Genomic DNA, 22,797 nt, shown 5'->3' with positions numbered 1-22,797 from the left:
ATAACCAAGAAACATACCACCATCACTTCTGGCATCAAACTTACCAATGTCATCATCTCTCTTTATGTAATACATACTTCAAACAGAGGAGAGAGAACAAGATATCTTTATTTAATTCATCAAGTAAACAACATACATGCCCAACTGTAAGGCCTTCTAGGTTACAACTAGATACAGAATACAACTTCTAGATCCACAATCTAGCTTCAAATTCACATTTTCAAACTCATACTCTATTCTTTCTGAACTCTCCCAAAATCTCTTCTCTCCAAAAACTTTACTTAACTCCTAATCCTAAACACTCTATTTATACTTGCCAAAATGGCTTAGAAAACTTTCTAGAACATAGAGAAGCCATGAGTTAGCTCTCAACAAATATAACTACCTATACCCAAATTAAATGAAAGACAAGTAAGCCCAAATAGGAACCAGACAAAGATAACTTGGCACCCACTAGGAAATTGGCGCCCGACATCAACTGAAAACTACCACTCAGCATCGCTCAACATCAACTAAGTAACTCGACACAGGAAAAATGTTCGGCACATAAAGAAACACTCAAAACATGAAGGAATGCTTGGCACAAGAAGAAACACTTGACACATGAAGGAATGCTCGGCACATGAAGAAATAGTTAGCACATGAAGAAACACTCAACACATGAAGGAATGTTTGACACATGAAGAAAGTAACTCAACACCAACTAAGTAACTTGACACCAACTATAGGAAGAATAAAATGAGTAGGATAATAAGGCAATCCAAGATGCTCCTGCATCAGACAATTGAGGTTGAAAGAAATGATTCTCTTGAATCATTGAGATGTTCCAACTTGAGCTAAATCCAACTCAAACTGAGAAATCCATGAAGCATCTTCAATAGGTCTATTCTTCTACTTCACCAAATATTCATAGTAATATTTTCCTCTTGTACTCTTGCCAACTCTATGATCATTTATATGTTCAACTTCCTCAATCTGTTTCTTAGGATAATCATCTAGCATAACAACTTCATCCTCTGACTCATGATACTTATATAAATCAGCAATATTGAATATAGGAGATATATCCATGTCATCACGTAACTCAACTTCATAAGCATTACCATTGTCAAGCTTCTTTAGGATCTTACAAGGTCCAAATTTCTTCATCTTCAACTTACTGTATGTTCCAACTAGGAATCTTCCTTTCCTTAGATGAACCATCACCTCATCTCCAACTTGAAAATCATGGTGTCTTCTAGAATGATCAGCTTTCTCCTTATACTTCTAATTGCTTTTTACCAACTTCCACTTCACTTCCTTATGCAAAGATTCCATGAAATCAAAAAATTCTTCTCCTACAGTGCTTTTCTTTTCTTCACTAGCAACATCTCTCAAATCTGATATAGCTCTAGGATGCATTCCGGCAACAATCTCAAAAGGTATCTTCCCTGTACTCCTATTCACAGAATTGTTATATGCAAATTCAGCTTGTGCCAATACCATCTCCCAATTACTTGGCTTATTCCTAACTAAACATCTCAGCAAATTACTCAAGCTTTTATTCACAACCTTTGTTTGTCCATCTTTTTGTGGATGGAATGTAGAACTAAACTTCAATTCAGTACCCATCTTCTTCCAGAAAGTCTTCCAAAAATAACCAACAAACTTATTGTCTCTATCTAAAATAATGCTTCTTGGTAATCCATGCAATCTTACAATCTCTTTAAAGAAAAGTTCAGCAACATGCTCAGCATCTGATGTCTTCTTACATGGTATGAAATGAGCCATCTTAGAAAATCTATCCACTACAACAAATATGGAATCGTACCCTTTCACTATTTTAGGCAATCCAAGAAAAAAATCCATACTGATGTCAGTCCAAGGTTTCTAAGGAACAGTAATAGGTGTATACAAACTAGTATTTTGACTCACTCCCTTGCAACTTGAGAAACTCCACAACTCTTTACAAATTTCTAAACATCCTTATACATTTGTGGCCAATAATATTTCTCTTTTAGCAAACTCAATGTCTTATCAATTCCAAAATGTCCAGCTAATCCACCACTATGCTTTTCCTTAATCAGATTCAACCTCATAGAGCTTATAGGACTACACAACTAAATACCTTTGAACAACATACCTTCTTGAATGAAATACTCATCATACTTACTTATGTGATCTATCAGATTTGGTGCTCTGCACTCTCTCCATGCCTTAGAAATATTAGGATCAGAATAATATAATTCTTTCATCTCATCAAAACCAAGAACTTAAACCTTCATTTCAATCAAAAAAGAATGTCTTCTACTTAATTCATCAACAACTTTATTAGTAACTCCACTCTTATGCTTGATCACAAATGTAAAACTCTATAAATACTCAACCCACTTCATATGTCTTTGATTCAATTTATGTTGACTTCCCAAGTATTGTAAAGCTTTATGATCAATATACAAAAAAAAATCCTTAGGCATCAAATAATGTCTCCATTTCTTCAATGCTTGAACAATGGCATAAAACTCTTGATCATACACAAAATATTTCCTTTTAGCATCATTCAACTTTTCACTAAAGAAAGAAACATGCTTAACTTCTTGACTTAATACAAGTCCTATTGCATTACCACTTGCATCACATTCAACTTGAAATACTTTATTGAAATCAGGTAAATCCAATAAAGGTAATTCAGCAATCTTTTTTTTCAAAGTCTCAAAACTCTTATGAGCTCCTTGTGTCCACTTGAATTCTTTTTTATCTCCCCTCATTGTTTCAATCATAGCATTATAAACAACATTGAAATTCTTTATAAACTTTCTGTAAAAACTAGCCAAACCTTGAAATGATCTTACCTCGCCCACATTCTCAGGTGTAGGCCATTCCAAAATTGCTTTAACCTTCTCAGGATCCATCTTCAAACCATCAACTGAAATCAAAAATCTCAAATACACAATCTCCTCTTGCATAAAAGAACACTTTTTCAGATTAATCAACAACTTTTCCTCTTTCAACCTCCAAAATACTTGTCTAATATGCTCAAGATTTTCTTCCTTAGTCTTGCTAAATATCAGAATATCTCCCAAATAAAAAATCACAAACTTACCCAAGAATCTTTTCAGAACTTAATTCATCAACCTCATGAAAGTACTAGGTGCATTAGTCAAACCAAAAGGCATAACCAACCATTCATGCAAACCATCTTTTTTCTTGAAAGCAGTCTTCCATTCATCAGCTTCTCTAATTCTGAAATGATGATAGCCACTCTTCAAATCAATCTTGGTAAAATACTTTGCTCCACTAAAACAATCCATTATGTCATCCGTTCTTTGCATAGAAAACCTATATTTCACTGTTATCTTGTTAATGGCTTTGGAATTAGTACACATTCTCCATTCTCCATTCTTTTTAGGTGCTAATACAATAGGTATAGCACATGGACTCAAGCTTTCTCTAATCAAACCTTTCTACAACAACTCATGCACTTGTCTATTCGGTTCTTCATTCTCTACAGGTGTCAATCTATATGGTTCTTTGTTTGGAAAATTAGCTCTAGGAATCAGATCCATACAATGACTTATACTTCTTATAGGAGGTAAACCATCAGGAATATCATCTGCAATAATTTCTTTATACTTATTCAACAATGCTGCAATTTCTTTTGGTACTCGGTCAATACTACCATTTGTCACTCAGTCACCACTGACTGGCACTCGATTAACATAGTTTTTTGGTACTTGATTTCCATTGACAAAATTTGGTTTTCTTGGAATTATAGCAAAAAAAACTTGATTCTTCTTCACTTCCTTTTCAAATTGTTTCCCATTAACCATGCAAATTTTATAGCAGTACAATTAACCTCATCTGGACTTTCGATCAAAGGAAACAATGTTTGTTTCTGTTAGAAACATTAATCTTCCCTTGGATGTATTTAATTGGGATATTCCAAGGATCCCTAATGTAGTTTGTCCTATTGTACACATGTGGAGGGCGTGTCATTATTTGTCCTTTATTCCACATGTGAGGACAACTCATTTTTATAAATCCTTTATTAAGGAATTTAGTTCATCCTCCTTAAGAGGATTGTGACACTTTGCACACACCTATTATGAATGTGGCATTCATAGAAATGGGAGTTACACATGTGAACACATGCAACTCCTTTCTCATCTCTTTAAAAGAGATGTTCCTCCTTCTTTCTTCTTTACACATCACTTTGATGTTATTGTATTGAGCTAAATTTGCTCCAACACTCTCTCTCTTCTCTAGGCATTTTCCTTCATTCATAATACTCACAAGGGGTTTTCTTTTCTTTCCCCTTATAAATCCTTGGCTCCATTGTTGAATCATATTGGTGTATGCTCTTGGATTTTTCTTATCTCATGGTAACACTGTTTCACACTTAACTTACTTGGATTGTTTCTCGTTCCTTGCTCAATCTTATCGTTTCTTTCAGTTTCTTCCCATTTACCCAAAGAGTATATTGATTTAATCTTCCATCATGTACAACATATCTATCATATTGCCAAGGTCTACCCAAAAAAATATGGCAACAATCCATGGGCATAATATCACAAAAAACTTCATCAAAGTAATGTCCAATTTTGAACTTCATAAGGCATTGCTCACTTACCAATATCTTATGCTCATCTTTGATCCATGAAACATGATAAGGTTTGGGATTTTTCAGCCTTTGAAATTACAACTTTGTAACTAGCTCTTCTAATGCCAAATTTGTAGAACTTCCACTGTCAATGATCACCTTACAACATTTTCCAACCATCTTACATCTTGTCTTGAAAAGACTTCTCCTTAAAATAGGTTCCTCATCATCTCCCTTATTACATAAGGTTCTTCTCACCATCAAATTTTCTCCAACCTTAGGTCCACTTGGTGAACTCTCAATCTCTTCTTGAGTCATAGCATTTCTATTATTTTTCCCACCTTCAGAAGATCTACATTCAAAGGATCTATGCCCTTCTTTGCCACATCTAAAACAATTACCATGAAATTCACCTCTGGAATAAGTATTACCTCTTCCTTGATAAGAATTAGTGCCTCCTCGATAAGAATTACCACCTTTCCATTCATTCCTTCCTTTGTCATCATTCTTCCATTTAGATTTTCTTTTATCTTGCATAGAACTATCAGATTTGCCACTTTCTCCATAAGATCTACCTCTGCCTCTCTAGAATCTACCACCTCTACCTCTCTATCTTTGTTCATGCTTCTTTGTCAAGATCTCCTCAGCTTTCAAGGCATACTGGTATGCTTCTTCTACACTTTCCAAATTCACAAAACTTATTTCATATTGTATTCTAGATCTCAATCCATTAATGTACCTTGCAATTTTATCAACATCATCATCCACGTGTCTAGATTTGATGTCCAGTCTATAAAATTCCTCAGTATACTCTTTCATAATCATATCTTTTTGTTTCAAATTTTGCATCTTTCTCAACAAGCCAACTTGGGAATTAGTAGGAAAGAATTTTTTCTTTACCTTATTTACTATCTTTTGCCAAGTTCTGATCTTCTCCTTTCCTCTCCTTTGTCTATTAGTTTGCAAGTACTCCCACCATAGAGATGCATGACCTTTCAACCTAGTGACTGCAATCTTCACCTTTCTATTATCAGGAGTGTTTTCATACTCAAGGAACTTCTCCATATCAGAGATCCAATCCAACACAACATTGGTATCCAATTTTCCATCATAAGGAACAACTTCTACAACAAGCTTTGAATTCACTCTAGACAATACTCTCAACAATCTTGCTTCATCTTGGTCTTCTTCTGGTTCTTGATTAGGGTTTCGTGTTGCTGCTTCATCATCACTTACATCATCAAGATGTACTCCTCTCCTTTGGGCTATCTCCACAACATCTAATCAATTTGTCTCAATTAATCCAATATAGCATTATCAACATTATTTCCTCTACCACAAACCATCTTTATAAATCAAGTTCCTGCAAGATCGTAACCCTCTATAAGTTATAGGTCAAATCTGTAGATCTGCCACCCTACAACCAAATCCAAATTAGGGTTCTACATGATCTAATCTCCACAAGGATGAACCTCAAGCTCTGATACCAACTAATGCAGGCAAGAGGCCAAATAACTAGGGTGAAAGGCTCACCCAGCTATCCAAACCACCCTGCAAGAGTTAACATAGTGGAAAACACAACACAAAGGAGAGAGAACAAGATATATTTATTTAATTTATCAAGTAAACAACATACATGCCCAGTAGTAAGGCTTTCTGGGTTACGACCAGATACAAAATACAACTTCCAGATCCATGATCTAGCTTCAAATTTGCATTTCCAGACTCATACTCTATTCTTTCTGAACTCTCTCAAAATCTCTTCTCCCCAAAAACCTTACTTAACTCCTAAGCCTAAACACTCTATTTATACTTTCCAAAATGGCTTACAGAACATTCTAGAACATAGAGAAGCCACAAGTTGGCTCTCAGCAAATATAACTACATATACCAAATTAAATGCAAGCCAAGTTGGCCCAAATAGGAACCATACATAGATAACTCGACACCCACTAGATAACTCAACACCCACAAGGAAATTGGCACTCAGCATCAACTAAAAACTAGCACTCAGCATCACTCGACATCAACTAAGTAACTCGACACCAACTAAGTAACTCAACACAGGAAAAATGCTCAGCACATGAAGAAACACTCAGCACATGAACGAATTCTCGACACATGAAGAAATGCTTGGCACATGAATAAACACTTGGCACATGAAGAAAGTAACTCGGCACCAACTAAGTAAGTCAACACCATCTATATGATGAATAAAATGAGTAGGATAATAAGGCAACCCAGGATGCTCCTGCATCAACTTAACTGTAGGTGAGTGACCAAACCATAATTTGTAAGGTGTCTATTTTATGTCTTTCCTAACTTGCACTCTATTCATAGTGTAGACTACTATATTCACAAATTCTCTCTAAAATGTGTTGGATACATCATTCTCTACTAACATAGCTCTTGCAACTTCTGTAACTAACTTGTTCCTTCTCTCTACAATGCCATTCTATTCAAGGGTTCTCGTAGTTGATACCTATCTTTTAATTCCATTTTCTTCATGAAACATGTTAAACACATTTAAAGTAAATTCTCCTCATCTATCTAACCTTAAACATTTAATCTTCATACCAGATTCATTCTCAACTCTATTCTTGAATATCTTGAACTTGTTAGATGCCTCAAATTTCTCTTTAAGAAATGCAACCCACATCATTCTAGAATAATCATCAGCTAGAATCATAAAATACCTTTCACCATAGAATCCTTTAGTATTTTTAGGACCACTGAGATATGTGTGTACAATCTCCATCTTCATTGTAAAGGTAAACTTCTTGCTAGGAAAATAAGTTCTATTATGCTTTTCCAAAACACACTCCTTGAAAATTGTGTTGGTAGGCTTTACAATCTTCAAAAAATCTCTAACTGCAAACATTCTACTAGTCCTCACAATACTGTCAAAGTTTATATGACAAAATATCTTATACCATAACCAAATTTCATATACCTTTGTAACCAAACATGTCATTTTAGTAGGATTCAACTGAAATACATTATCCCTAGATCTAGTTCCTATTCCAATTACCTTTCCATCTTTATCTTTGATCATGCATGTCTTTTCTATGAACTACAATTGATAACCTTTATCTACTAGTTGTCTAACACTCAAAGGATTGTGATTTAAACCCATCAACAAATTATACATCCTCACTTTTAGTTTTACCATCAAGAGTTATAGATTCAATACTTTTAACTTGGCATGTTGCATTGTTTCCAACTCTAACAATTTCTCCATCCTGACTTTTGAAATCAATAAATTTGTTCATGTCACTAGTCATATGATGTGAACAACCATTGTCAATTATCCAATTAGATTTCTTCTCAACCTATGACACCAAAGCTACCTTCTCTTGACTTTCTTCTTTAATTGCCAGAAATCTAATTTCATCATCACTAGCACTTAATGCTTGTTCATCAAAATCATTATCTTCATTTGCATACAAACACTCTCTATCTTTTCTAGGCTTATTATTTCCCTTATAATTTTTCTCCCTTTTAGGACACTTAGATGCATAGTGGCCATATTGATCACAAGTACAACATTTAAAGATCTTCTCACCTCCTTTTTTTCATCTTACAAGAAGGGCTACTTCTTCTTCAATCTTTCTATCTTCTTCAGATCTGTTGTTGCTAGAAAAATCTCCTTTAGCACTTGTCCTCCTTGATAATTTAGGTTGAATATTCAAGGCACTAAAAGTTGTCTCTATTCTGCTCAATTCTCCGAATTATCTAAGTTCATTCTCAACTGCTTTAAGTCTTCCAAGCAATGTCTCCTTTGTGAAATCTTTTGCACATGATATCAACAACTGTATCATCTAAATTTCTGACTTAAATGGTGGTGTTAGAGTCTTCAATGTCTTCCATATAACCTCATCATCTTCTTTGGTCCCTTCTTGAGCTTTAATACCTATAGTAATTTCTAATATCCTACCTATATATGTTCTTATAGATTCATCTTCCATCATTTTAGCATCTTGAAATGCACAAATCCAACTTTGTATCCTCAACTTCTTAGAATGTGCATCACCTTCAAAACTATTTTCCAAAGCTTTCCAAATCAAATATGAAGTAGGAAGTGATTTCACTTGATTGTACTCGATTTCAAGAAGTGGTCAATAGTTCTTCTCTAGCTCTCATGTCACACATGAAAAGATCTCTTTCTACCTTGCTGTAAATTTCCAAATCCTTTTCTTCAATGATTGTATTTATTGATTTTTTCAAGATCCATACACAACAAATGTGTCGTCATCTTTTCCTTCCAACTACCATAATTTGTTCCATCAAACTTCATACTATCTTTCCTAAACATGTTCACCATGGATCTGCAAAATTTGTTAGACTTTTTATTCAAGGACTCAATGCTTTAATACCAATTGTTAGAAACAATAGTCCACCAAGATAACTAAGGGGGGGTGGGTGGGGTGGGTTGGTGAATTAGTTATCCAATAATTAAAAAAATTATGTTCTTTAAAAAAACTTAACTATTTAGCCAAAGTAAAAACCAACCATCATAAAATGCTCATAGATAATTACACCAGATATGTTGACTAGGGAAACCCTTGTTAGAGGGAAAACCTCTATGGGAATGATGCCCACAAGATGATGTACTAATATAAATATTCATTGTTAGAGTATGGACCTTGTTAGGATTCTATTACAACATTTAGTACAATGAGTCCATGTTAGGAGACTTTGAATCCTTGTTAGGAGATTCCAACCCTGTTAGGAGTTGTGGTACAATTTATGCAAGAAGAGCCCACTACCCAAACATGCAATTTAAACTACAAGAAGAGCTCATTGCTCAAATAAGTAATTTACTATTATCTTCTTCTTTCCCTTGACCTTTCCTCTATCTTGTCAATTGGACCAATCACTGTTAGAACTTCTAGACCATTTCACAAACCTCAAATCCAAATACCAATCCTTGGATCACTCAGAAAAACCTTGGTAATGAAGTTTCCTTCACTTCCACACTACTCTACTCAACTTTTCATTCCACACTCTTTGCTACTTATCATCAATCATAAAGTCATATCATTACTTACCATGATGAAGAAAAATTTCCTTCCTTTATATCGAGTCCATAAAATATCTCCATGAGTTGGCTGTTAGGCCTTTTCTATTAATTATTATAGGACCACATTGAGAACATATTCCACTTTGCAATAACATTGATCTTCCACCTTACAACTTGAGTAACTTTTCATACATGCAATATTATGATGAGTGAGCTTAGCCATGTTATCCTCAACATGTCTTCTATATGTCCTCAACCTCGATCCTCAAAATAACAAGCCTACTAAGAGATATAATAAGTTTCCCAGAACATGCCTCTATAAACTCTATCTCAAAATAGACATCACCAAAACTTACATAACTTCTTCTAGACTTATCCTTTCTTCTTCTAACATTAACTGCATATACTAGATACTCAAAAGTGTCTCCCATAACCTCAAGTGATTATAATGCCCAACTAGCCATCCATACCAACTTGAACATTCCATTTTTCTTCTGCCATATACCATAGAAAATTGCTATCTTGACATTAATGACAAACTTAGTCATGAATGTAACATATCATCATAGTAGCACTCCCCCATAGGAATATTATCAGCATTCATGCGTCCAAAAATCTTCCTAGTCTTCCAACAATTCTAGTGATTGATATGAAAGGGAAGGTGACTATTTTGGAAATAAACATTAAGATTGTTGACATTTTTCTGATAAATAAATGAAATAATTTTAGAGTGGATTTAAAATTGACATTTGTATCATAATTTTCATAAAGGTTTGTGTTGTAGCTCCAAGGGCTCCATGTCAAAAACTTCATTTTCCGAAGCATTAAATGGTGATTAGGATAAGAAAATAAAAGACATATTTAGTATAATGAAATTCAAAGAATAAATTTTTTTTCTTGTTAGCAAATCACACCATCATTAAAATCATGTTATAGGAACTTGAAAATAAAATTTGCATTTAGTGACTAATCTTTGTAATTCCACAACAATAGTCTAGACACTAATTGCAACAACAAAAAATGGATAATAAACATAAGCCTTTTCAAAGAAAAATCATAATGTCATGCAACTTCAAATTTTATCACATTTAAATTTATTTAATATTGCACATCTTCAATATCATAATGATTTCAAAAACAAACATACACAGATAATTTCATTCTTCTTGTTAAAATGAGCATAAAATAACAAATGCAATGATCCAAAAATATTGGTTTACGCTTAACAAAATTTTACAGAACACATAGGCAAGTGAAGTAATGGGGAGAACAAAATGATCAATGAGGATTACCATTAAAGGAGAGGCAACCTCATTATTTGAGAAAATTAAACATTAAATATATATTATCATCTAATACAATCTTTTCAATGATTTAGATATACTAAAATTTTAGGCATAAATTATATATCGTCCACAAGGAATATCTATGTTTATTTTATCCATAATATTTTATAAATTATGATCTTGACATATAGTTTACCAATGATGGAGACAAAGTAATTAATAAAAACTATAGATTTTGAACTAAATGGAATTGGAATATATATTGTTGACTTCATAGAAGTAAAATATACCATTGAGTATGCCTGGATTATATAATAGTTGATTCTCTCATAAATATAGTGCCACAAAAGTTTGCTAGCTTTTTGAAGCCACTAGTTTTAGGAATTTTACCATGTAATAGAAAAACACATTATCTTGAATATCAAGAGTAGAGAGATAAGATGTCTTAATTAAAAAATCAATAAATCTAATTGGCTAAACTTCAAATCTAGATTTACTTTTTGTAAATGGTTTAGAGAAAATACACTTTAGAAACAATAATTTTGTGGTCTTATCTATATTTTTTTATAAATATATAAAAAAATCAAATATTTGAACCTTATTAAACCATTCACTTGGTACTTTTTCTTATCATTAAGATTTTATTTTGGTTTTTCTTTATTTCAACAATTATTTCGTATGAAAGTGTAAATTAGATTTAAATGAGTGACTCACAACTGGTCTTGATGATAAAAAATGATGGCCAATGAAACATTTGAACATCAATTATAGTAGAGGGTTGATCATTATCATGAAAAAAAGTTAGTGGATTATACTTGAGGTTTATTCACAACTTTTATTTGTTAATGTCGAATCTTGTATTTTGTATACTTACTACAACTATAAAGTAGAGAAATGAAATAGTTTGAACAATATTTCTCAATGAAACATGTTTCATAATTTATAATATTTATAAATAAATTTTTGTCTATGAATCAAAGAAAAATGGGTGAAAAGAACTTACCATCATATTTTCTAAAGAGCTTACCATCATATTTTCTCATTATCAAAACAATGTTGAATATAATCATCAACACCAGATATGTGGAAAGTAAAACTATTGAAAATATTTTAGAAAGTCTAAAGAAACTACAAATGGCTTGATACAAGGAAAGATTCAATAATCATTTCCATCACCATCCCTAACCAACATAATGGAATTACTAGGGTGACCCTTCCTTTGGCTATAGGAATGAAGGCCCTAAATTATGCATTAGTGGCTATGAGTTTATTAAAAATGACGACCCAAGGTTTGTGAAAAATAGTATAGTATATGGAAAGACATTAAACTACCATTATTTACAAATTAACTTCCCTATATGCAATTATTACCCCTTTTTATTGTATCACCAAACAACATGGGTCAAAATCCCACAGTGTGAGGATCAAACAACTCTTTAAGTAGTGACTTGGTTAGAAAATTTTGAACCCTTCCATCTTGGGAATGATTATAGAATCATCATACAACAAAGAATGAGAGGATTGAAGCACAACCCTAATAAAAATTAACACTAATTGAATGACAACCCTAATAAAAATTGAATCTTGAAAAGGGCTTTGATCCAAGGAATGGAATGACAACCATAATAAAAATTAACAATATACCAATAGTTTAAATGAAATTTAAACAAGGATTATACGTACTTCAACAATGAGAAGAAGTTTAAGAAAGATTGAGGAGCAAGACAGATGGATCTACTAAAATCACACAAAGATTTAAACAACAATAATACAATTTTTATAATAGAGTGCCAATGTTTGTCCATCAAATTTCATTATCATGAAATTTTTTCCCAAAGATAGATTGTATTGCACTTTATAGATATCTAATAAAACCTTGAAGAAAATTTCTTTAATGTAGAAGAAAGCCTGCATTCTAAACAAGAAGCATACAAAATGTGAAGCCAAATGAAGGATAGTTTAGGATTATTATTCTCAAATTTTATCCACCAATCTTTCTAATAACACACTAGAAATTTTTTTCCCAAAACCTCCCATAAATCTCTTGATTAAACAAATAAAAAATAGAAACATCCATTCCTCCAAAAATCTATGCATAGAAAAGAACTCAATAATTTTATAACTAATCAAATTTAAGGAAATTTTTGAAATATAACATTTTATCAATTTTATATATTGAATATAGTTATTAATTCTAAATAGCCATTTATGTAATGATATTCATTAAATGAATAATAAGTAGTATTATCTTATCAAATATATTTAAATAATAGAATTAATTATATTATACTAATTTAATATTATTTTATAGATAAATGCAATATCAACTATATTTTTTAAAAACCATATGTAAAAATTTGGTATAGCTCTAATACCATGTAAGAATTTTCCTAAGACAAGAATGAAATTCCAAGATCTAGAAGCTCAAGAGATAACACAAGAGAGATAATATATGATCAAATGAGAATGGATTAATTAGGTAATTAGATGAATACATCATAGAATTGCCTTGTATATAAAGGTAACTAATATGACTAGGAGTCAACAAAGAGATAAGCATACCAATGGAGCACATGTCCACCAAGAGTGGATTATCCTCCATTGTACATGAATGTATGTGCAACAATGAGAGGATAAGAATGTAAAGGTGTATCTCATAAAGAGATGTAGTAGACAACATCTACTCAATTGGAGTGCAAACTACTATGTTGTCTACATGAGAACTCATATGAATATGCTAACCCCTAGGTGTCTACATGACAACTAATATGAAAATCTATTAACCTAAGTAAACTTAAGTAAAGCATAAATAGTAAATACTTATTTACACCAACACCACCCTTTAAGTGAAGCTTAGGTAAATGTACTTAAGCTCACAAAATCTATATAATAATGTAAGATGGGTCTCAAATACTAGGCCATGTTAGGTACCCATGTACAATATGCAGGTGGAAAAGATAGATGCAATGCATTCTCTCATAAAGATGAGAAAGAGGGAAAACCACATGGAATAAAATCCCCCTCCAAAAATAGAGATAAGTAAAATAAAACAAAATGAGGGAGAAGAAATCATGTGAGGAAAACATTCTTCCAAGAAGACAGAAGAAGAAGAAGATAGACCAAGTAACCCCCCCTCAATGTAGAATGTACACCTATGGTAGATGCATAAGGCTCAATGTAGAAACTCCTCCATGAGTGTAGAACAACATTCCTCCCCTTAGGAAGAAAAAAAACCAAAGATGTATCAATGAAGCTTCTCCCATTTGTAGGAAGAAACTTCAAAATGTATGAAATCTCTAAAATCTGCTCAAGTGTCCCCATGTCAATACTAAAAGGTGCCTCCTCCAAATCATGTGTACTATGCCACTCTACTAAAAAAGGAAAATCAAGGTCAACTAATAATGAATGTAGAACATGTATCAAAGACCCAAGTGTCTCCTTTGAAGAAAAAGTGACCTCCTCCAACTACTGTATCAAAGGATCTACCATCATGTCAATCTTGAAAGACTGATCAAGTAGAGAATGAAGATGAGGGTCAGCATGATACTTTGCAACAACTAAAGAAGGATCATCTTAACCAAAGAGAAGATGAATGCCATCAATAGTGTCTCCCAAATCTACAATGTAGGACTCCAAAAACAAACTAGAAATGCTTGTCAAGTAGTCATCCCATGGAACTAAGTCTTGAAGACAACAAATGCTCTGCTACACTAAATCATCTAAATCCATAGTAATATGAATACAAGAATCATCAGGAACAATAGTAGATGAAATATTAGTAGGATTAGAAGTAATGTATGGCTTAGGAACTTGATCATATGTGAGAACACCAAAGTTCAAGTACCTAAAGTTCTCCTTAAAGTTTGAATAAGTTGTAGAAGTGTGATCAAAATCTATTGAAGAATCACGATGATCATCATGACCTTTTGAATGTGATCTGAATATCTAATTTGCACTAGCAAGCTCCAATCTTGACCTCAAAAAAAAAGTCTCTAATGGCTATGCAACAATGCTTGTATGGCTCTGATAACATGTAAGAATTTGGCATATCGCACATACCATGTAAGAGTTTTCCTAAGGAAAGAATGAAGTGCCAAGATGTAGAAGCTCAAGAGATAGCACAAGAGAGACAAGACATGATCAAATGAGAATGGATTAATCAAATAATTGGATGAATACATCATACAAGTGCCTTGTATATAAAGGCAATTGATATGACTAGGAGTCAACAAAGAGATAAGCATACCAACTAAGCACATGTCCACCAAGAGTGGATTATCTTCCATTGCACATGAATGTACGTGCAAAAATGAGAGGATAAGAATGTGAAGGTGTATTTCATAAAGAGATGTAGTAGAGAATATGTGCTCAATTGGAGTGCACACTACTATGTTATCTACATGAGAACTCATATGAATATGCTAACCCCTAGGTGTCTACATGAAAACTAATATGAAAATGCATTAACCTAAGTAAACCTAAGTAAAGTGTAAATAGCAAATACTTATTTACACCAACACCATATATACTATTTAACAAAATTATTATTTTAGAAACTAATTCATTAAACCTACCATATTTATTTTCTTAATATTTCAAGGTAAATTATATATATATAATTAACATAATGTTATCATCACATACATACATATGTCCTTAGATCATTGGATCTAGCTCAGGGAGACCTTACTATGCCATGATTTCTAGTATTTTCTATAGGTGATTTATTTCATTGTGTTGTTTCCTATTTCAGCCACTTTTGTTGTTAGGTAGGGCTCTCCTATTTTCTTTTTTCATCTCAATTTCTATATCTATTTCTGGTAGCTATTTGTTTGGAGGCTGAGAACTAGTGTCCTACTTAATTTCTATTTGTTGGTTCTACTTGGTTGGTCATGTATGAATATTTTCCTAATTTTTGGGTTGAAGGTTTGGGGTTTCACACCATTATGCTGGCCATTTTTGTATATGGTGTTTGGACCCAAATTTTATTATATTTTCAAGGCTTTTGTGCCCTAAGACCAAATGGGTTTTTATTTTGAAGTTTTCTAGTTTAGGGGTTTTTACCTCATTTTGTGTGTTAGCCTATTTTCTTAGGTTATCTTGGAATGATGCTAGTCCTGGACTTGGATTATCCATTTAGATGTCACTTAGACTATTGTTGTTCTTTTATGTTGCATTGGGATTCACATTGCATCTATCTTCCCAAGCTTGTTTTCAGTTGAGTGATATATTTATTGTGTTCTCATCCAATCCTCATGTTATGATCTTCATGATGGTGGTGTTTCACATAAGTACATATGTGTACATTGTCAGGTGACTTGCAATGCCCAATCTCTCATTTTTATTTTTATGGATTTATGATAATTTTGGGTTGGGTTGGGAATATGCATGTGTATAGGCACTCATCATCGAATGAGCATGGGTAGGGTAGGGTAGGGTAGTACATGGAGGAGCTTTGATCTCATAGGTTGGTAGAGGAAGTTTAATATAAGTGATAACTAAATAGGGATACTGGGTGGTAACAAATTTAAGATAATTAAAAAGTGTGATTGTGCACCTTCTGTTGGGAAGTGTTGCTACTTGGATTGTGCTCCTTCCATGGAGAGTGCATCTGCCAATACTAGCTTGGGCTTTTTGATTCCAAGAGACTCTCCATTATGTCAAACCATACATAGTAGCCCATTGAGTGTCTGACTAGGACCTGTAGTAATTGCATTGTCTCATGATATTAGTTTTAGTCATCATTATTGTCTGGCATGAGTCTTAGCCATGGAAATTTTCTTTATGTGTATTTTTGGTTGGATCATTATCTCCATCAGCACAACAAGAGTGCACCTATGGGTTTCACATGGTTGGGAGGTGTAACTGCCTATACCACTACTAGGGACTAGTGTACAAAGGTAGACTATTGTCCTAGTGTAGCCATTGCTGGATGTTTTCACTTGGTACTCCAGGTTTCGAAGTATGCTTTCTTGTGATTTATGCTTTCACTAGAATACTCATATATCATGTTTAGATTATGTTAGTTTATTGATGCATTCCCTTATTATGATGTTTAGCACATGATCAAATGATGTTATCTGCTTAGTTGTAGTATCTATTGCTTTTGGTTTAGCATGTTATATTTATTGTTCTTATGATGTTATTATGCTTGCGTAGTGACATCCTTATAAGAAGACCCTGACTATTTAGTTGGTAGTTTGGGATGTTACATGTGGGGGATGGCTAGGACCTTCAAATTTTCATGATGATATTATAGTTGGGAGGAACCACACACTTAGCTTGTCATCTCAGTACATTGTGATGTTACTTTTAGTTCTTTCCCTTGATTTCTATGTTAGATGGTTAGATTTAGTTTCCTTCTTATAGTTATTGTTTGAGTCTCTATGCCTTGACTATGGATCTAGTACTCCCTGGTGTGAAGGTTCTAACTTTCCATTTCATCCTTTGGTTTGTCCTTGGATCATTTCTTACTTTTCATAGGTGACCATGTGTCAACATTGGACAATACTTTAAAGTATCGCATGCCCAAGGAAGAATGATTGCACAATACTAAAAAGTATTGCATGCCTATAGGAAAACTATCATGTGATACTTTAGAGTATCTCACACCTGTTGAAGAAAACTCATATGATACTTATGAAGTATTACATGCCTTTAGGAGAAGTGTCATCCAAACCCTAAAAATGTCACATGCCTTCTTTAGAAAGGTCGTACGATACTGGAAAGTATCGTCTAGGTCTTTGGAAAAACCTATTTGGGTGGACAATAATAACTTTTTAGATTGATAGGAAGTTTTTGGGAGGTATTTTGACTACCCTCTAAGGTTTTCTTGAATATCTTGGAATTGCATTTTGATTTTAGAATGTTTTGGACTCAAATTTGATTACATTATTTTGTGGTTTGTAATTCTTGGTTAGTAGTGTTGTTTGGAGATCTATTGGTGTTTGGATGTTTGTTTAGTCTTTCGTTGTGATATTTGTGATTCTTGTATGCTGTACATTGTATGCATCCATACTTGTTTAAATTTTTTTAATCTTGGCTTACATTTATCCTTGTTCCAAGGATCTCTGGGTGGGGCATTACAGTTTCAAAGTGAAGCTTCATGTCCTACCATACCAAGTGCCTTTAAAAATAGGAATTGCTAAGTTCTTATGGCGTATTGGAGGACCTAAAGAGAAGGAATTGGTGGGAATATTAAGGAATGAAATCTTTCCAAGTTTTACTATTATACACAATTTTGTGCTAATGAAAGGAGGATGTAGACATTTGGTTAAGTTTCTTCATAAATATCAAATGACCCAATCTCATTCTCATTTTATTAATTTAGAAGGATTTTAGGTAATGTTCATAGAAAAAACCAAAGCCAAATCATATGAACAAATATTTTACTTTCCTGAAGATGTGATTAGAAATGATTTTTCTTTACAAGAATAGGAAATTTTTTTAAAAAAATGGACAGTTTATAGTAGGGTTTTAGAATTTTTTAATTCTTTAGATAGAAAGTATGATCCTTTGGTTGATATCAAATTTTGGGGAGATATGATGAATAAACTAATGCCACATTTTGTTGGGATCATGCAAACATTAAATGAAAAGAGGGAAGCATTGATAAAAGCATACTTAGATAAGGCCAAGGAAGTAGAGAGGAGAATTATGAATAGGATTATTATTAGTCCATGGTATCATACCCTCTAGAGGAAGGCCAAATCTGAAGTTTCTAGGAATTTGGGGGTACATCTTGTGCTAGTGTATAAAAGAAAACATTTAGAGAGCCCACCCTTAGGACCAACTACAAAGATATAGAAATTAGAGGAAGAATCCTCGTCAAAAGTAGAAGAGTATTCTCCATCCCAAATCCCAATTTTTTTTGACAATGAAGACTCCTTGAGGGAGAAATTGAAATAGATAGGGGGGTCAAGATGATGTTCTAATAACAACATTAGAAGTAGAGGAGGGAATGCCTGAAGAACCCCTAATGCCACTCTTAGCCCTCATTGTTGAAGACTTTAAAAGGGAAAGAGATGGATCTTGTTATATAACATGTTGCTAAGAGATTTTTTGGTGATGATGAATTTGTGAACTAGGGCTTTTATCTAATTTTGATGCAAAATGAAAAATGGAAAAGATAGAGAAACCTAATAGACATGACTCTAAGATAGAGGAAGAGATTAAAGTTTAGTTAATATACAGTTTTAGTCAGGTAATACCTAAAGGGGGAAGGTAATTACTAAAATATTCACATGTGTTTATACTTCTAGAGTGGGACATTTCTATTGTACAGGTTTTTGATGCTATAAGAAAGGAAATGGAAACAAAGTTCAATACAGAAGAAGAAGATAAAGAATCCCATAAAGGGGTCAAATAAAATAATGATCATAAGGTCCAAATAATATTTTGTATTTAGAAGAGGGACAAGTAGAGATTCCAGGAAGCTTTAGATGCAAAGCACCCATGAAGCCTAGTTGTATATAGAGTAGGGGATGTAGACAGTGAAAATTTGATCGCATAAATAAAGAGATGGATGATTTTGGTGTGGAAGTAGAAATAAAGGATAAGAATAAGTTTCTTGAGTTGAATGTTAAATCTGAAAAGGTATTAGAAGCTTATGATGAAAGGGTAAGGAAAATTTATGAAAAGGAGAAAATTATTGCAAATTTATAAAAGCATCAAGGTAAGAGAAAGGTGGGGGAAGAAACCATCCAGCTTCTAATTCCAACCTCCCCTACTTCACCACCTCCTACTAGGGCTATTGTGGAAATGCCTAGCACACCTCAACATGAAGAATTCTATACTACATATGAGATGAGTGAGGAGAAAGCTAAACTCAAGGCCATGCAGGTAGAAACATTGTAGAGGTGTGAGCACAAAATAATGGAAGCAATGTTCTTCTTTGTATATAATATTGATACTAGGAGACTACATTAAATTGTGATCAAATTTCTCTCTATCTTAAAAACCCCTAGTAATAATGATATTCATTTGATAGAAATCCTAAATAACTAGGTAGAAAGAAAGGAGGAAATGACTGAGATATATCTTGATATAATTGATAAAGAGAATAATGACTATTATGCTAAGAAAACATATGATCTAGTGATTGGCTTATTAGAATTTGATAAAAAAAGAGAGTTACTAAAAGATAGATAGGGGCATGCATCTCCAGATGTTAAAATAAAAGTTTCATTTTCTTTCCTTCATTACTCATAAAGAGACATGAGATTACAACATTAATAGATTGAGATGATAACACTTTGGCCATGATGAATGAAAAAGTAAGAAATGTAATAAGAAATGATGACAATGCTTTATTTGTAGATGTTGTATCAGACTTGACAGATGTCAAAAGATTTTATAAGATTTTTATCTTTGAGGAAAAACATCTTAAGAATGAATTGAGAGATATTGTTAGCAAAGAAAAAGAAATAATCAGTTATAACTTCCCTAATGATTCAACATATAAGAAATGGGTGGCCAAGTATGTATCAACAAAAAAACTTCATAGATAGAAACATATGATAAACTATAAGACAAATACATAGCTATTGAGGAACTAAAGTTTGTTGAAAAAGGTGTTAAAATGAGTGATGAGGAAGAAGAAGAATTAAGTTCACAAGTGTCTTAGGAAATTGAAGCCAAGACAAGTCCTCAACCAACACAAGGAGTTAAAGACAAAATACTTGAAGTGGTTGAGGAAAAAGATAATTAGTTGCTTGATGCATATATTAAATAATCAGATCAAAGAATTGTAGTAGAAGAAAAGGTGGTTTGACAACCTCAACAAGAGATGAAAGATGAAGATAAATTATCAGATGTTGTGGAGGAATAAAAAATAGATAAAACAAAACATGCCCTACCCCAAAGTAGTTAGAATAAAACTGCTTTTTTATCAAGTAAGAATGCCACAAGCATTTTTAGTTCCCTTGTGCAATGGAGAAAGTGACATTTTTGTATTTTATGTGAATCTTTTGTTTTGGATAGTTGACCTTTTCCCTCTAGACTTGAAGCCTGTTGCAACTCATGCTATATAAGTGAGTTCCCAAAGCTAGAGGAGGGTCTGAGATTCATTTTTCTAAACTATCTTTTTGTTCATGTTTTGAGTTAGTCCATGATAATGTATATTTTGTTCCAAAGTTTGAATAGAAAGTTAACAATGTTTTATCAAATAGAGTTCTTTTATGATAGGAATGGTCATTGGAATCGTATACAATTTCAAAGAAGTTAATATAGAATGTAGAAAGCTAGTTGTTCATCCTAGATCTTGTCTCTTCTTTTATCTCCATTTTCTTCTATGAGATTTAAAGGAAAAGTTTATAAAATTTTAGTTGTAATTCATTTTAAATTATTTTTCAGTTTTTTTTTTTAAAAATCTAATGGCTCAGGTAAATGTTTAATGTAAATTGAAAAAAAAAATGGTTTTCATTGAAAATTCTATTTTTTTGATGAGTAATCCCTTCCTTATATTTAAATAAATATAATAAAGTTAAATATTCAAAAAAAGAGGCTAGGGGAAGTAGGATCACCCCGTGAGTTCATATGGTCTAAGGCTGGATATCAACTATTCATCAAAAAAAAACTTCAGGAAAAAAAGCCTCAAGCTGCCAATGCAGTGCCAACCAAGGGAGGAGGATCCTTATTATTAGATCCCCAACTAGGGGTGGGGTGAGAATATCACTTAGGGAGAGCCCATTCATCAAAAATAGTAGCATAATCTTCTTCCTTTTCTCCTTGAGGCTTGGGAGGAGAAATGGCTAAATTCAAACAAGGAAACACCCATTTGGGGTCTCAATGTGTAGAGGGCCAACTAGTAGTAGGAGCAATAGGAGGAGCCATAGGGGACCACCCCAAACCAGACCTCCAAGGGGGAAAGGTGGAGCGGTGCTAACCACTAGAGCCTCTAGGAGAGTGGTGCTAACCAAAAGCACTGTTGTTGGGAGAGTGACTAGCTAAGAGCGAGGTGTGTGTGAGTGGCAAGTAGAGCTACTACATCCTTGACAGTGACTATGAGGAGGGGTATAGTTTCTAGAGGAAAAATCCAAAGGAATATGAGCTACTATACATGGGGCCTTTCCCCAATGTGCCAACACCACCTATAGGTGAGCCACCTCCAAAGCCACTTTATCTATTTGTACTTGAATTTGCAACATGACATTGTTATAAATACATGCTTTAGAATACATAGCAACATTAATATCAAGTGTGTTATTAGCAAAGATGACAACATTGTGATCTTTCCAAATGGTAAATAAGATCTTCAATTTGAAAGTATGCCAAATATGGGAGTACTTGAAGAGAATTTGAGTGTTGTCTCCTAGAATAACCATATTCCAAGAGAAAGGTTCTGGTAAAAAGGGGCAAAAATAGATCATGGATCCATCACTAGTAACAATGAGCCCATCGATGGAACCAAAAAATGTGTAAGAAAGTCTCTGGTTGACCACAAAAAGGGCAATAGGGGTTAGGAACTCCCATGTGCCATAGCTAAGTGGTATAGGGCACTCAAAGGAATTCCATAAGAAATTTTAGTGATCCTATACTTTACCACCTTCCTAAAATGCTCATGAGGAAGGTTACAATGTTTTACAAGGTTAGGAATAGTTTTTTGTATTAAGATCAACCCATTTGTAAAGGCTTGAGACTCATTTGGTGACTCAATAAACCTTGAGTCTTCAAGACCTATAGGGCATTTAGTATTTAGGGAAGAGGTGGAAACAAATTAAATAAAGTTAATAGAGGTCCTAGGATAGTTTAGATTCTATAGATTGTTAGTTTGAATAATAAATGATAAAGCAACAAAAAGTTGCTATGCAACTTTCACAAGTTGCTAAGCAACTTTGTTTAAAATTGCAATAATTCTAATGAAAGAGTTTAAAACGATTGCAACTGTATCCCAGGTAGTTGATTGGTTA

The sequence above is a fragment of the Cupressus sempervirens genome, chromosome 8 (assembly GCF_028749045.1).
Source record: "Cupressus sempervirens isolate cs-2001-9-10 chromosome 8, ASM2874904v1, whole genome shotgun sequence".
Classification (NCBI taxonomy): domain Eukaryota; kingdom Viridiplantae; phylum Streptophyta; class Pinopsida; order Cupressales; family Cupressaceae; genus Cupressus; species Cupressus sempervirens.
Note: the sequence above shows the minus strand (reverse complement) of the source record.